The 13,820-nt window shown below is 54.9% G+C and overlaps 14 non-coding genes across 14 annotated transcripts; all 14 read right to left on the bottom strand.

Annotated features, from left to right (window-relative positions):
• Positions 1-438: 438 nt before the first annotated feature.
• LOC126140421 (5S ribosomal RNA) lies at positions 439-557 on the bottom strand. The gene has a single exon (XR_007528979.1). It is a non-coding gene; the product is annotated as a 5S ribosomal RNA (ribosomal RNA).
• Positions 558-1,394: 837 nt separating this feature from the next.
• LOC126140420 (5S ribosomal RNA) lies at positions 1,395-1,513 on the bottom strand. Its single transcript, XR_007528978.1, has one exon. It is a non-coding gene; the product is annotated as a 5S ribosomal RNA (ribosomal RNA).
• Positions 1,514-2,349: 836 nt separating this feature from the next.
• On the bottom strand, positions 2,350-2,468 carry LOC126140419 (5S ribosomal RNA). Its single transcript, XR_007528977.1, has one exon. It is a non-coding gene; the product is annotated as a 5S ribosomal RNA (ribosomal RNA).
• An 837-nt stretch (positions 2,469-3,305) lies between these two features.
• On the bottom strand, positions 3,306-3,424 carry LOC126140416 (5S ribosomal RNA). Its single transcript, XR_007528975.1, has one exon. It is a non-coding gene; the product is annotated as a 5S ribosomal RNA (ribosomal RNA).
• A 1,042-nt stretch (positions 3,425-4,466) lies between these two features.
• On the bottom strand, positions 4,467-4,585 carry LOC126140415 (5S ribosomal RNA). The gene has a single exon (XR_007528974.1). It is a non-coding gene; the product is annotated as a 5S ribosomal RNA (ribosomal RNA).
• An 836-nt stretch (positions 4,586-5,421) lies between these two features.
• Positions 5,422-5,540, bottom strand: LOC126140414 (5S ribosomal RNA). Its single transcript, XR_007528973.1, has one exon. It is a non-coding gene; the product is annotated as a 5S ribosomal RNA (ribosomal RNA).
• An 836-nt stretch (positions 5,541-6,376) lies between these two features.
• On the bottom strand, positions 6,377-6,495 carry LOC126140413 (5S ribosomal RNA). The gene has a single exon (XR_007528972.1). It is a non-coding gene; the product is annotated as a 5S ribosomal RNA (ribosomal RNA).
• An 836-nt stretch (positions 6,496-7,331) lies between these two features.
• Positions 7,332-7,450, bottom strand: LOC126140412 (5S ribosomal RNA). Its single transcript, XR_007528971.1, has one exon. It is a non-coding gene; the product is annotated as a 5S ribosomal RNA (ribosomal RNA).
• Positions 7,451-8,286: 836 nt separating this feature from the next.
• On the bottom strand, positions 8,287-8,405 carry LOC126140411 (5S ribosomal RNA). The gene has a single exon (XR_007528970.1). It is a non-coding gene; the product is annotated as a 5S ribosomal RNA (ribosomal RNA).
• An 842-nt stretch (positions 8,406-9,247) lies between these two features.
• On the bottom strand, positions 9,248-9,366 carry LOC126140410 (5S ribosomal RNA). The gene has a single exon (XR_007528969.1). It is a non-coding gene; the product is annotated as a 5S ribosomal RNA (ribosomal RNA).
• An 835-nt stretch (positions 9,367-10,201) lies between these two features.
• LOC126140408 (5S ribosomal RNA) lies at positions 10,202-10,320 on the bottom strand. Its single transcript, XR_007528967.1, has one exon. It is a non-coding gene; the product is annotated as a 5S ribosomal RNA (ribosomal RNA).
• An 836-nt stretch (positions 10,321-11,156) lies between these two features.
• On the bottom strand, positions 11,157-11,275 carry LOC126140395 (5S ribosomal RNA). Its single transcript, XR_007528956.1, has one exon. It is a non-coding gene; the product is annotated as a 5S ribosomal RNA (ribosomal RNA).
• An 835-nt stretch (positions 11,276-12,110) lies between these two features.
• Positions 12,111-12,229, bottom strand: LOC126140382 (5S ribosomal RNA). The gene has a single exon (XR_007528945.1). It is a non-coding gene; the product is annotated as a 5S ribosomal RNA (ribosomal RNA).
• Positions 12,230-13,065: 836 nt separating this feature from the next.
• Positions 13,066-13,184, bottom strand: LOC126140369 (5S ribosomal RNA). Its single transcript, XR_007528933.1, has one exon. It is a non-coding gene; the product is annotated as a 5S ribosomal RNA (ribosomal RNA).
• Between the last annotated feature and the right edge of the window lie 636 nt (positions 13,185-13,820).

Genomic DNA, 13,820 nt, shown 5'->3' with positions numbered 1-13,820 from the left:
GCACCATTCCTATCCCTGTCCCTGTCCCCGTCCCGACTTGTCCCGACTTTGCTCGACTGCCGCTCGCTGCCGCTCGGGTCGTGGTCCATATGACAGCGCAAGCACGACAAACGTCTGCGGGACGAGACGAGACGAGACGAGACGAGACGACTAAGGAATAAATTCGTGGCTACAAATCAAATTTGGAACTCTACACTCCTACACAACGATAGGCGGTGACGTATTTCAGAAATCACCTGCCGATTCGTACTGTTTTGTCGTTTTCAAAGTCTTCTTGGCAAACTTGGTTAGCACATTCTCCCTCAAACTGAGTTAATTACTGCATTTTCGTACCATTACAGTAGTTTAAAAGGCTTAAGGAAGCATCTTTGTCACAACAGAAAGGTAGTTTGAAAATTGGGCTGGCGACATAACAAAAAAAAAAAAAAACAGGAATGGAGCCAACAGCACCCGGGTTTCCCAGGCGGTCACCCATCCAAGTACTAGCCGGGCCCGATGATGCTTAACTTCGGTGATCGGACGAGAACCGGTGTATTCATCATGGTATGGCCGTTGGCCCTCATCTAATGTAGGAGCACGGCAGAATTCGCGTTCGGCTTTTCTCCCAACACACAAAATGTTAGTTTTCGGCCGCATTTGACGAAAGCGCTTCCTTCCGCAACCGCCAGTTCCTCGAGGACGGCGCGGGGAGGCGCGCCCGGCGTCCCAGCAGAGTGACGACCGAATTGGCGGGCGCACCGCCGCGTGTGTGAGACGCACTGCTGCTCGTTGCACCCCCTGTCATTCGCTGGGCGCGTGCAGCCTTCGACACTAGCGGAGGACGCATCTTGTCCCTGGTGTTCTGCGGAGGGCCTGTGCGGGGTGCGCCAGTGTCGTGCTGGAGGGCCCACTGGTAGCGATGTGGGCTTCCTCGCCTCGCCTCGCCTCACACCAGGTGTCTGCGTAGTTTGCAGTGCATTCGCACCATTCGTATCCCTGTCCCTGTCCCCGTCCCGACTTGTCCCGACTTTGCTCGACTGCCGCTCGCTGCCGCTCGGGTCGTGGTCCATATGACAGCGCAAGCACGACAAACGTCTGCGGGACGAGACGAGACGAGACGAGACGACTAAGGAATAAATTCGTGGTTACAAATCAAATTTGGAACTCTACACTCCTACACAACAATAGGCGGTGACGTATTTCAGAAATCACCTGCCGATTCGTACTGTTTTGTCGTTTTCAAAGTCTTCTTGGCAAACTTGGTTAGCACATTCTCCCTCAAACTGAGTTAATTACTGCATTTTCGTACCATTACAGTAGTTTAAAAGGCTTAAGGAAGCATCTTTGTCACAACAGAAAGGTAGTTTGAAAATTGGGCTGGCGAAATAACAAAAAAAAAAAAAAAACAGGAATGGAGCCAACAGCACCCGGGTTTCCCAGGCGGTCACCCATCCAAGTACTAGCCGGGCCCGATGATGCTTAACTTCGGTGATCGGACGAGAACCGGTGTATTCATCATGGTATGGCCGTTGGCGCTCATCTAATGTAGGAGCACGGCAGAATTCGCGTTCGGCTTTTCTCCCAACACACAAAATGTTAGTTTTCGGCCGCATTTGACGAAAGCGCTTCCTTCCGCAACCGCCAGTTCCTCGAGGACGGCGCGGGGAGGCGCGCCCGGCGTCCCAGCAGAGTGACGGCCGAATTGGCGGGCGCACCGCCGCGTGTGTGAGACGCACTGCTGCTCGTTGCACCCCCTGTCATTCGCTGGGCGCGTGCAGCCTTCGACACTAGCGGAGGACGCATCTTGTCCCTGGTGCTCAGCGGAGGGCCTGTGCGGGGTGCGCCAGTGTCGTGCTGGAGGGCCCACTGGTAGCGATGTGGGCTTCCTCGCCTCGCCTCGCCTCACACCAGGTGTCTGCGTAGTTTGCAGTGCATTCGCACCATTCCTATCCCTGTACCTGTCCCCGTCCCGACTTGTCCCGACTTTGCTCGACTGCCGCTCGCTGCCGCTCGGGTCTGGGTCCGTATGACAGCGCAAGCACGACAAACGTCTGCGGGACGAGACGAGACGAGACGAGACGAGACGACTAAGGAATAAATTCGTGGTTACAAATCAAATTTGGAACTCTACACTCCTACACAACAATAGGCGGTACGTATTTCAGAATTCACCTGCCGATTCGTACTGTTTTGTCGTTTTCAAAGTCTTCTTGGCAAACGTGGTTAGCACATTCTCCCTCAAACTGAGTTAATTACTGCATTTTCGTACCATTACAGTAGTTTAAAAGGCTTAAGGAAGCATCTTTGTCACAACAGAAAGGTAGTTTGAAAATTGGGCTGGCGACATAACAAAAAACATAACAGGAAGGGAGCCAACAGCACCCGGGTTTCCCAGGCGGTCACCCATCCAAGTACTAGCCGGGCCCGATGATGCTTAACTTCGGTGATCGGACGAGAACCGGTGTATTCATCATGGTATGGCCGTTGGCCCTCATCTAATGTAGGAGCACGGCAGAATTCGCGTTCGGCTTTTCTCCCAACACACAAAATGTTAGTTTTCGGCCGCATTTGACGAAAGCGCTTCCTTCCGCAACCGCCAGTTCCTCGAGGACGGCGCGGGGAGGCGCGCCCGGCGTCCCAGCAGAGTGACGACCGAATTGGCGGGCGCACCGCCGCGTGTGTGAGACGCACTGCTGCTCGTTGCACCCCCTGTCATTCGCTGGGCGCGTGCAGCCTTCGACACTAGCGGAGGACGCATCTTGTCCCTGGTGTTCTGCGGAGGGCCTGTGCGGGGTGCGCCAGTGTCGTGCTGGAGGGCCCACTGGTAGCGATGTGGGCTTCCTCGCCTCGCCTCGCCTCACACCAGGTGTCTGCGTAGTTTGCAGTGCATTCGCACCATTCGTATCCCTGTCCCTGTCCCCGTCCCGACTTGTCCCGACTTTGCTCGACTGCCGCTCGCTGCCGCTCGGGTCGTGGTCCATATGACAGCGCAAGCACGACAAACGTCTGCGGGACGAGACGAGACGAGACGAGACGACTAAGGAATAAATTCGTGGTTACAAATCAAATTTGGAACTCTACACTCCTACACAACAATAGGCGGTGACGTATTTCAGAAATCACCTGCCGATTCGTACTGTTTTGTCGTTTTCAAAGTCTTCTTGGCAAACTTGGTTAGCACATTCTCCCTCAAACTGAGTTAATTACTGCATTTTCGTACCATTACAGTAGTTTAAAAGGCTTAAGGAAGCATCTTTGTCACAACAGAAAGGTAGTTTGAAAATTGGGCTGGCGACATAACAAAAAAAAAAAAAAAACAGGAATGGAGCCAACAGCACCCGGGTTTCCCAGGCGGTCACCCATCCAAGTACTAGCCGGGCCCGATGATGCTTAACTTCGGTGATCGGACGAGAACCGGTGTATTCATCATGGTATGGCCGTTGGCGCTCATCTAATGTAGGAGCACGGCAGAATTCGCGTTCCGCTTTTCTCCCAACACACAAAATGTTAGTTTTCGGCCGCATTTGACGAAAGCGCTTCCTTCCGCAACCGCCAGTTCCTCGAGGACGGCGCGGGGAGGCGCGCCCGGCGTCCCAGCAGAGTGACGGCCGAATTGGCGGGCGCACCGCCGCGTGTGTGAGACGCACTGCTGCTCGTTGCACCCCCTGTCATCCGCTGGGCGCGTGCAGCCTTCGACACTAGCGGAGGACGCATCTTGTCCCTGGTGTCTGCGGAGGGCCTGTGCGGGGTGCGCCAGTGTCGTGCTGGAGGGCCCACTGGTAGCGATGTGGGCTTCCTCGCCTCGCCTCGCCTCACACCAGGTGTCTGCGTAGTTTGCAGTGCATTCGCACCATTCCTATCCCTGTCCCTGTCCCCGTCCCGACTTGTCCCGACTTTGCTCGACTGCCGCTCGCTGCCGCTCGGGTCGTGGTCCATATGACAGCGCAAGCACGACAAACGTCTGCGGGACGAGACGAGACGAGACGAGACGACTAAGGAATAAATTCGTGGTTACAAATCAAATTTGGAACTCTACACTCCTACACAACAATAGGCGGTGACGTATTTCAGAAATCACCTGCCGATTCGTACTGTTTTGTCGTTTTCAAAGTCTTCTTGGCAAACTTGGTTAGCACATTCTCCCTCAAACTGAGTTAATTACTGCATTTTCGTACCATTACAGTAGTTTAAAAGGCTTAAGGAAGCATCTTTGTCACAACAGAAAGGGCCGGCCGAAGTGGCCGTGCGGTTAAAGGCGCTGCAGTCTGGAACCGCAAGACCGCTATGGTCGCAGGTTCGAATCCTGCCTCGGGCATGGATGTTTGTGATGTCCTTAGGTTAGTTAGGTTTAAGTAGTTCTAAGTTCTAGGGGACTAATGACCTCAGCAGTTGAGTCCCATAGTGCTCAGAGCCATTTGAACCACAACAGAAAGGTAGTTTGAAAATTGGGCTGGCGACATAACAAAAAAAAAAAAAAACAGGAATGGAGCCAACAGCACCCGGGTTTCCCAGGCGGTCACCCATCCAAGTACTAGCCGGGCCCGATGATGCTTAACTTCGGTGATCGGACGAGAACCGGTGTATTCATCATGGTATGGCCGTTGGCGCTCATCTAATGTAGGAGCACGGCAGAATTCGCGTTCCGCTTTTCTCCCAACACACAAAATGTTAGTTTTCGGCCGCATTTGACGAAAGCGCTTCCTTCCGCAACCGCCAGTTCCCCGAGGACGGCGCGGGGAGGCGCGCCCGGCGTCCCAGCAGAGTGACGGCCGAATTGGCGGGCGCACCGCCGCGTGTGTGAGACGCACTGCTGCTCGTTGCACCCCCTGTCATTCGCTGGGCGCGTGCAGCCTTCGACACTAGCGGAGGACGCATCTTGTCCCTGGTGCTCAGCGGAGGGCCTGTGCGGGGTGCGCCAGTGTCGTGCTGGAGGGCCCACTGGTAGCGATGTGGGCTTCCTCGCCTCGCCTCGCCTCACACCAGGTGTCTGCGTAGTTTGCAGTGCATTCGCACCATTCCTATCCCTGTACCTGTCCCCGTCCCGACTTGTCCCGACTTTGCTCGACTGCCGCTCGCTGCCGCTCGGGTCGTGGTCCATATGACAGAGCAAGCACGACAAACGTCTGCGGGACGAGACGAGACGAGACGAGACGAGACGACTAAGGAATAAATTCGTGGTTACAAATCTAATTTGGAACTCTACACTCCTACACAACAATAGGCGGTACGTATTTCAGAATTCACCTGCCGATTCGTACTGTTTTGTCGTTTTCAAAGTCTTCTTGGCAAACGTGGTTAGCACATTCTCCCTCAAACTGAGTTAATTACTGCATTTTCGTACCATTACAGTAGTTTAAAAGGCTTAAGGAAGCATCTTTGTCACAACAGAAAGGTAGTTTGAAAATTGGGCTGGCGACATAACAAAAAACATAACAGGAAGGGAGCCAACAGCACCCGGGTTTCCCAGGCGGTCACCCATCCAAGTACTAGCCGGGCCCGATGATGCTTAACTTCGGTGATCGGACGAGAACCGGTGTATTCATCATGGTATGGCCGTTGGCGCTCATCTAATGTAGGAGCACGGCAGAATTCGCGTTCGGCTTTTCTCCCAACACACAAAATGTTAGTTTTCGGCCGCATTTGACGAAAGCGCTTCCTTCCGCAACCGCCAGTTCCTCGAGGACGGCGCGGGGAGGCGCGCCCGGCGTCCCAGCAGAGTGACGGCCGAATTGGCGGGCGCACCGCCGCGTGTGTGAGACGCACTGCTGCTCGTTGCACCCCCTGTCATTCGCTGGGCGCGTGCAGCCTTCGACACTAGCGGAGGACGCATCTTGTCCCTGGTGCTCAGCGGAGGGCCTGTGCGGGGTGCGCCAGTGTCGTGCTGGAGGGCCCACTGGTAGCGATGTGGGCTTCCTCGCCTCGCCTCGCCTCACACCAGGTGTCTGCGTAGTTTGCAGTGCATTCGCACCATTCCTATCCCTGTACCTGTCCCCGTCCCGACTTGTCCCGACTTTGCTCGACTGCCGCTCGCTGCCGCTCGGGTCTGGGTCCGTATGACAGCGCAAGCACGACAAACGTCTGCGGGACGAGACGAGACGAGACGAGACGAGACGACTAAGGAATAAATTCGTGGTTACAAATCAAATTTGGAACTCTACACTCCTACACAACAATAGGCGGTACGTATTTCAGAATTCACCTGCCGATTCGTACTGTTTTGTCGTTTTCAAAGTCTTCTTGGCAAACGTGGTTAGCACATTCTCCCTCAAACTGAGTTAATTACTGCATTTTCGTACCATTACAGTAGTTTAAAAGGCTTAAGGAAGCATCTTTGTCACAACAGAAAGGTAGTTTGAAAATTGGGCTGGCGACATAACAAAAAACATAACAGGAAGGGAGCCAACAGCACCCGGGTTTCCCAGGCGGTCACCCATCCAAGTACTAGCCGGGCCCGATGATGCTTAACTTCGGTGATCGGACGAGAACCGGTGTATTCATCATGGTATGGCCGTTGGCGCTCATCTAATGTAGGAGCACGGCAGAATTCGCGTTCGGCTTTTCTCCCAACACACAAAATGTTAGTTTTCGGCCGCATTTGACGAAAGCGCTTCCTTCCGCAACCGCCAGTTCCTCGAGGACGGCGCGGGGAGGCGCGCCCGGCGTCCCAGCAGAGTGACGGCCGAATTGGCGGGCGCACCGCCGCGTGTGTGAGACGCACTGCTGCTCGTTGCACCCCCTGTCATTCGCTGGGCGCGTGCAGCCTTCGACACTAGCGGAGGACGCATCTTGTCCCTGGTGCTCAGCGGAGGGCCTGTGCGGGGTGCGCCAGTGTCGTGCTGGAGGGCCCACTGGTAGCGATGTGGGCTTCCTCGCCTCGCCTCGCCTCACACCAGGTGTCTGCGTAGTTTGCAGTGCATTCGCACCATTCCTATCCCTGTACCTGTCCCCGTCCCGACTTGTCCCGACTTTGCTCGACTGCCGCTCGCTGCCGCTCGGGTCTGGATCCGTATGACAGCGCAAGCACGACAAACGTCTGCGGGACGAGACGAGACGAGACGAGACGAGACGACTAAGGAATAAATTCGTGGTTACAAATCAAATTTGGAACTCTACACTCCTACACAACAATAGGCGGTACGTATTTCAGAATTCACCTGCCGATTCGTACTGTTTTGTCGTTTTCAAAGTCTTCTTGGCAAACGTGGTTAGCACATTCTCCCTCAAACTGAGTTAATTACTGCATTTTCGTACCATTACAGTAGTTTAAAAGGCTTAAGGAAGCATCTTTGTCACAACAGAAAGGTAGTTTGAAAATTGGGCTGGCGACATAACAAAAAACATAACAGGAAGGGAGCCAACAGCACCCGGGTTTCCCAGGCGGTCACCCATCCAAGTACTAGCCGGGCCCGATGATGCTTAACTTCGGTGATCGGACGAGAACCGGTGTATTCATCATGGTATGGCCGTTGGCGCTCATCTAATGTAGGAGCACGGCAGAATTCGCGTTCGGCTTTTCTCCCAACACACAAAATGTTAGTTTTCGGCCGCATTTGACGAAAGCGCTTCCTTCCGCAACCGCCAGTTCCTCGAGGACGGCGCGGGGAGGCGCGCCCGGCGTCCCAGCAGAGTGACGGCCGAATTGGCGGGCGCACCGCCGCGTGTGTGAGACGCACTGCTGCTCGTTGCACCCCCTGTCATTCGCTGGGCGCGTGCAGCCTTCGACACTAGCGGAGGACGCATCTTGTCCCTGGTGCTCAGCGGAGGGCCTGTGCGGGGTGCGCCAGTGTCGTGCTGGAGGGCCCACTGGTAGCGATGTGGGCTTCCTCGCCTCGCCTCGCCTCACACCAGGTGTCTGCGTAGTTTGCAGTGCATTCGCACCATTCCTATCCCTGTACCTGTCCCCGTCCCGACTTGTCCCGACTTTGCTCGACTGCCGCTCGCTGCCGCTCGGGTCTGGGTCCGTATGACAGCGCAAGCACGACAAACGTCTGCGGGACGAGACGAGACGAGACGAGACGAGACGACTAAGGAATAAATTCGTGGTTACAAATCAAATTTGGAACTCTACACTCCTACACAACAATAGGCGGTACGTATTTCAGAATTCACCTGCCGATTCGTACTGTTTTGTCGTTTTCAAAGTCTTCTTGGCAAACGTGGTTAGCACATTCTCCCTCAAACTGAGTTAATTACTGCATTTTCGTACCATTACAGTAGTTTAGAAGGCTTAAGGAAGCATCTTTGTCACAACAGAAAGGTAGTTTGAAAATTGGGCTGGCGACATAACAAAAAACATAACAGGAAGGGAGCCAACAGCACCCGGGTTTCCCAGGCGGTCACCCATCCAAGTACTAGCCGGGCCCGATGATGCTTAACTTCGGTGATCGGACGAGAACCGGTGTATTCATCATGGTATGGCCGTTGGCCCTCATCTAATGTAGGAGCACGGCAGAATTCGCGTTCGGCTTTTCTCCCAACACACAAAATGTTAGTTTTCGGCCGCATTTGACGAAAGCGCTTCCTTCCGCAACCGCCAGTTCCTCGAGGACGGCGCGGGGAGGCGCGCCCGGCGTCCCAGCAGAGTGACGACCGAATTGGCGGGCGCACCGCCGCGTGTGTGAGACGCACTGCTGCTCGTTGCACCCCCTGTCATTCGCTGGGCGCGTGCAGCCTTCGACACTAGCGGAGGACGCATCTTGTCCCTGGTGTTCTGCGGAGGGCCTGTGCGGGGTGCGCCAGTGTCGTGCTGGAGGGCCCACTGGTAGCGATGTGGGCTTCCTCGCCTCGCCTCGCCTCACACCAGGTGTCTGCGTAGTTTGCAGTGCATTCGCACCATTCCTATCCCTGTCCCTGTCCCCGTCCCGACTTGTCCCGACTTTGCTCGACTGCCGCTCGCTGCCGCTCGGGTCGTGGTCCATATGACAGCGCAAGCACGACAAACGTCTGCGGGACGAGACGAGACGAGACGAGACGAGACGACTAAGGAATAAATTCGTGGCTACAAATCAAATTTGGAACTCTACACTCCTACACAACGATAGGCGGTGACGTATTTCAGAAATCACCTGCCGATTCGTACTGTTTTGTCGTTTTCAAAGTCTTCTTGGCAAACTTGGTTAGCACATTCTCCCTCAAACTGAGTTAATTACTGCATTTTCGTACCATTACAGTAGTTTAAAAGGCTTAAGGAAGCATCTTTGTCACAACAGAAAGGTAGTTTGAAAATTGGGCTGGCGACATAACAAAAAAAAAAAAAAAACAGGAATGGAGCCAACAGCACCCGGGTTTCCCAGGCGGTCACCCATCCAAGTACTAGCCGGGCCCGATGATGCTTAACTTCGGTGATCGGACGAGAACCGGTGTATTCATCATGGTATGGCCGTTGGCCCTCATCTAATGTAGGAGCACGGCAGAATTCGCGTTCGGCTTTTCTCCCAACACACAAAATGTTAGTTTTCGGCCGCATTTGACGAAAGCGCTTCCTTCCGCAACCGCCAGTTCCTCGAGGACGGCGCGGGGAGGCGCGCCCGGCGTCCCAGCAGAGTGACGACCGAATTGGCGGGCGCACCGCCGCGTGTGTGAGACGCACTGCTGCTCGTTGCACCCCCTGTCATTCGCTGGGCGCGTGCAGCCTTCGACACTAGCGGAGGACGCATCTTGTCCCTGGTGTTCTGCGGAGGGCCTGTGCGGGGTGCGCCAGTGTCGTGCTGGAGGGCCCACTGGTAGCGATGTGGGCTTCCTCGCCTCGCCTCGCCTCACACCAGGTGTCTGCGTAGTTTGCAGTGCATTCGCACCATTCGTATCCCTGTCCCTGTCCCCGTCCCGACTTGTCCCGACTTTGCTCGACTGCCGCTCGCTGCCGCTCGGGTCGTGGTCCATATGACAGCGCAAGCACGACAAACGTCTGCGGGACGAGACGAGACGAGACGAGACGACTAAGGAATAAATTCGTGGTTACAAATCAAATTTGGAACTCTACACTCCTACACAACAATAGGCGGTGACGTATTTCAGAAATCACCTGCCGATTCGTACTGTTTTGTCGTTTTCAAAGTCTTCTTGGCAAACGTGGTTAGCACATTCTCCCTCAAACTGAGTTAATTACTGCATTTTCGTACCATTACAGTAGTTTAAAAGGCTTAAGGAAGCATCTTTGTCACAACAGAAAGGTAGTTTGAAAATTGGGCTGGCGACATAACAAAAAAAAAAAAAACAGGAATGGAGCCAACAGCACCCGGGTTTCCCAGGCGGTCACCCATCCAAGTACTAGCCGGGCCCGATGATGCTTAACTTCGGTGATCGGACGAGAACCGGTGTATTCATCATGGTATGGCCGTTGGCGCTCATCTAATGTAGGAGCACGGCAGAATTCGCGTTCCGCTTTTCTCCCAACACACAAAATGTTAGTTTTCGGCCGCATTTGACGAAAGCGCTTCCTTCCGCAACCGCCAGTTCCTCGAGGACGGCGCGGGGAGGCGCGCCCGGCGTCCCAGCAGAGTGACGGCCGAATTGGCGGGCGCACCGCCGCGTGTGTGAGACGCACTGCTGCTCGTTGCACCCCCTGTCTTCCGCTGGGCGCGTGCAGCCTTCGACACTAGCGGAGGACGCATCTTGTCCCTGGTGTTCTGCGGAGGGCCTGTGCGGGGTGCGCCAGTGTCGTGCTGGAGGGCCCACTGGTAGCGATGTGGGCTTCCTCGCCTCGCCTCGCCTCACACCAGGTGTCTGCGTAGTTTGCAGTGCATTCGCACCATTCCTATCCCTGTACCTGTCCCCGTCCCGACTTGTCCCGACTTTGCTCGACTGCCGCTCGCTGCCGCTCGGGTCTGGGTCCGTATGACAGCGCAAGCACGACAAACGTCTGCGGGACGAGACGAGACGAGACGAGACGAGACGACTAAGGAATAAATTCGTGGTTACAAATCAAATTTGGAACTCTACACTCCTACACAACAATAGGCGGTACGTATTTCAGAATTCACCTGCCGATTCGTACTGTTTTGTCGTTTTCAAAGTCTTCTTGGCAAACGTGGTTAGCACATTCTCCCTCAAACTGAGTTAATTACTGCATTTTCGTACCATTACAGTAGTTTAAAAGGCTTAAGGAAGCATCTTTGTCACAACAGAAAGGTAGTTTGAAAATTGGGCTGGCGACATAACAAAAAACATAACAGGAAGGGAGCCAACAGCACCCGGGTTTCCCAGGCGGTCACCCATCCAAGTACTAGCCGGGCCCGATGATGCTTAACTTCGGTGATCGGACGAGAACCGGTGTATTCATCATGGTATGGCCGTTGGCCCTCATCTAATGTAGGAGCACGGCAGAATTCGCGTTCGGCTTTTCTCCCAACACACAAAATGTTAGTTTTCGGCCGCATTTGACGAAAGCGCTTCCTTCCGCAACCGCCAGTTCCTCGAGGACGGCGCGGGGAGGCGCGCCCGGCGTCCCAGCAGAGTGACGACCGAATTGGCGGGCGCACCGCCGCGTGTGTGAGACGCACTGCTGCTCGTTGCACCCCCTGTCATTCGCTGGGCGCGTGCAGCCTTCGACACTAGCGGAGGACGCATCTTGTCCCTGGTGTTCTGCGGAGGGCCTGTGCGGGGTGCGCCAGTGTCGTGCTGGAGGGCCCACTGGTAGCGATGTGGGCTTCCTCGCCTCGCCTCGCCTCACACCAGGTGTCTGCGTAGTTTGCAGTGCATTCGCACCATTCGTATCCCTGTCCCTGTCCCCGTCCCGACTTGTCCCGACTTTGCTCGACTGCCGCTCGCTGCCGCTCGGGTCGTGGTCCATATGACAGCGCAAGCACGACAAACGTCTGCGGGACGAGACGAGACGAGACGAGACGACTAAGGAATAAATTCGTGGTTACAAATCAAATTTGGAACTCTACACTCCTACACAACAATAGGCGGTGACGTATTTCAGAAATCACCTGCCGATTCGTACTGTTTTGTCGTTTTCAAAGTCTTCTTGGCAAACTTGGTTAGCACATTCTCCCTCAAACTGAGTTAATTACTGCATTTTCGTACCATTACAGTAGTTTAAAAGGCTTAAGGAAGCATCTTTGTCACAACAGAAAGGTAGTTTGAAAATTGGGCTGGCGACATAACAAAAAAAAAAAAAACAGGAATGGAGCCAACAGCACCCGGGTTTCCCAGGCGGTCACCCATCCAAGTACTAGCCGGGCCCGATGATGCTTAACTTCGGTGATCGGACGAGAACCGGTGTATTCATCATGGTATGGCCGTTGGCGCTCATCTAATGTAGGAGCACGGCAGAATTCGCGTTCCGCTTTTCTCCCAACACACAAAATGTTAGTTTTCGGCCGCATTTGACGAAAGCGCTTCCTTCCGCAACCGCCAGTTCCTCGAGGACGGCGCGGGGAGGCGCGCCCGGCGTCCCAGCAGAGTGACGGCCGAATTGGCGGGCGCACCGCCGCGTGTGTGAGACGCACTGCTGCTCGTTGCACCCCCTGTCTTCCGCTGGGCGCGTGCAGCCTTCGACACTAGCGGAGGACGCATCTTGTCCCTGGTGTTCTGCGGAGGGCCTGTGCGGGGTGCGCCAGTGTCGTGCTGGAGGGCCCACTGGTAGCGATGTGGGCTTCCTCGCCTCGCCTCGCCTCACACCAGGTGTCTGCGTAGTTTGCAGTGCATTCGCACCATTCCTATCCCTGTACCTGTCCCCGTCCCGACTTGTCCCGACTTTGCTCGACTGCCGCTCGCTGCCGCTCGGGTCTGGGTCCGTATGACAGCGCAAGCACGACAAACGTCTGCGGGACGAGACGAGACGAGACGAGACGAGACGACTAAGGAATAAATTCGTGGTTACAAATCAAATTTGGAACTCTACACTCCTACACAACAATAGGCGGTACGTATTTCAGAATTCACCTGCCGATTCGTACTGTTTTGTCGTTTTCAAAGTCTTCTTGGCAAACGTGGTTAGCACATTCTCCCTCAAACTGAGTTAATTACTGCATTTTCGTACCATTACAGTAGTTTAAAAGGCTTAAGGAAGCATCTTTGTCACAACAGAAAGGTAGTTTGAAAATTGGGCTGGCGACATAACAAAAAACATAACAGGAAGGGAGCCAACAGCACCCGGGTTTCCCAGGCGGTCACCCATCCAAGTACTAGCCGGGCCCGATGATGCTTAACTTCGGTGATCGGACGAGAACCGGTGTATTCATCATGGTATGGCCGTTGGCCCTCATCTAATGTAGGAGCACGGCAGAATTCGCGTTCGGCTTTTCTCCCAACACACAAAATGTTAGTTTTCGGCCGCATTTGACGAAAGCGCTTCCTTCCGCAACCGCCAGTTCCTCGAGGACGGCGCGGGGAGGCGCGCCCGGCGTCCCAGCAGAGTGACGAACGAATTGGCGGGCGCACCGCCGCGTGTGTGAGACGCACTGCTGCTCGTTGCACCCCCTGTCATTCGCTGGGCGCGTGCAGCCTTCGACACTAGCGGAGGACGCATCTTGTCCCTGGTGTTCTGCGGAGGGCCTGTGCGGGGTGCGCCAGTGTCGTGCTGGAGGGCCCACTGGTAGCGATGTGGGCTTCCTCGCCTCGCCTCGCCTCACACCAGGTGTCTGCGTAGTTTGCAGTGCATTCGCACCATTCCTATCCCTGTCCCTGTCCCCGTCCCGACTTGTCCCGACTTTGCTCGACTGCCGCTCGCTGCCGCTCGGGTCGTGGTCCATATGACAGCGCAAGCACGACAAACGTCTGCGGGACGAGACGAGACGAGACGAGACGAGACGACTAAGGAATAAATTCGTGGCTACAAATCAAATTTGGAACTCTACACTCCTACACAACGATAGGCGGTGACGTATTTCAGAAAT

The sequence above is a fragment of the Schistocerca cancellata genome, unplaced genomic scaffold (genome assembly GCF_023864275.1).
Source record: "Schistocerca cancellata isolate TAMUIC-IGC-003103 unplaced genomic scaffold, iqSchCanc2.1 HiC_scaffold_705, whole genome shotgun sequence".
Taxonomy (NCBI): Eukaryota; Metazoa; Arthropoda; class Insecta; order Orthoptera; family Acrididae; genus Schistocerca; species Schistocerca cancellata.
This window is presented reverse-complemented; position numbering and strand designations above follow the sequence as displayed.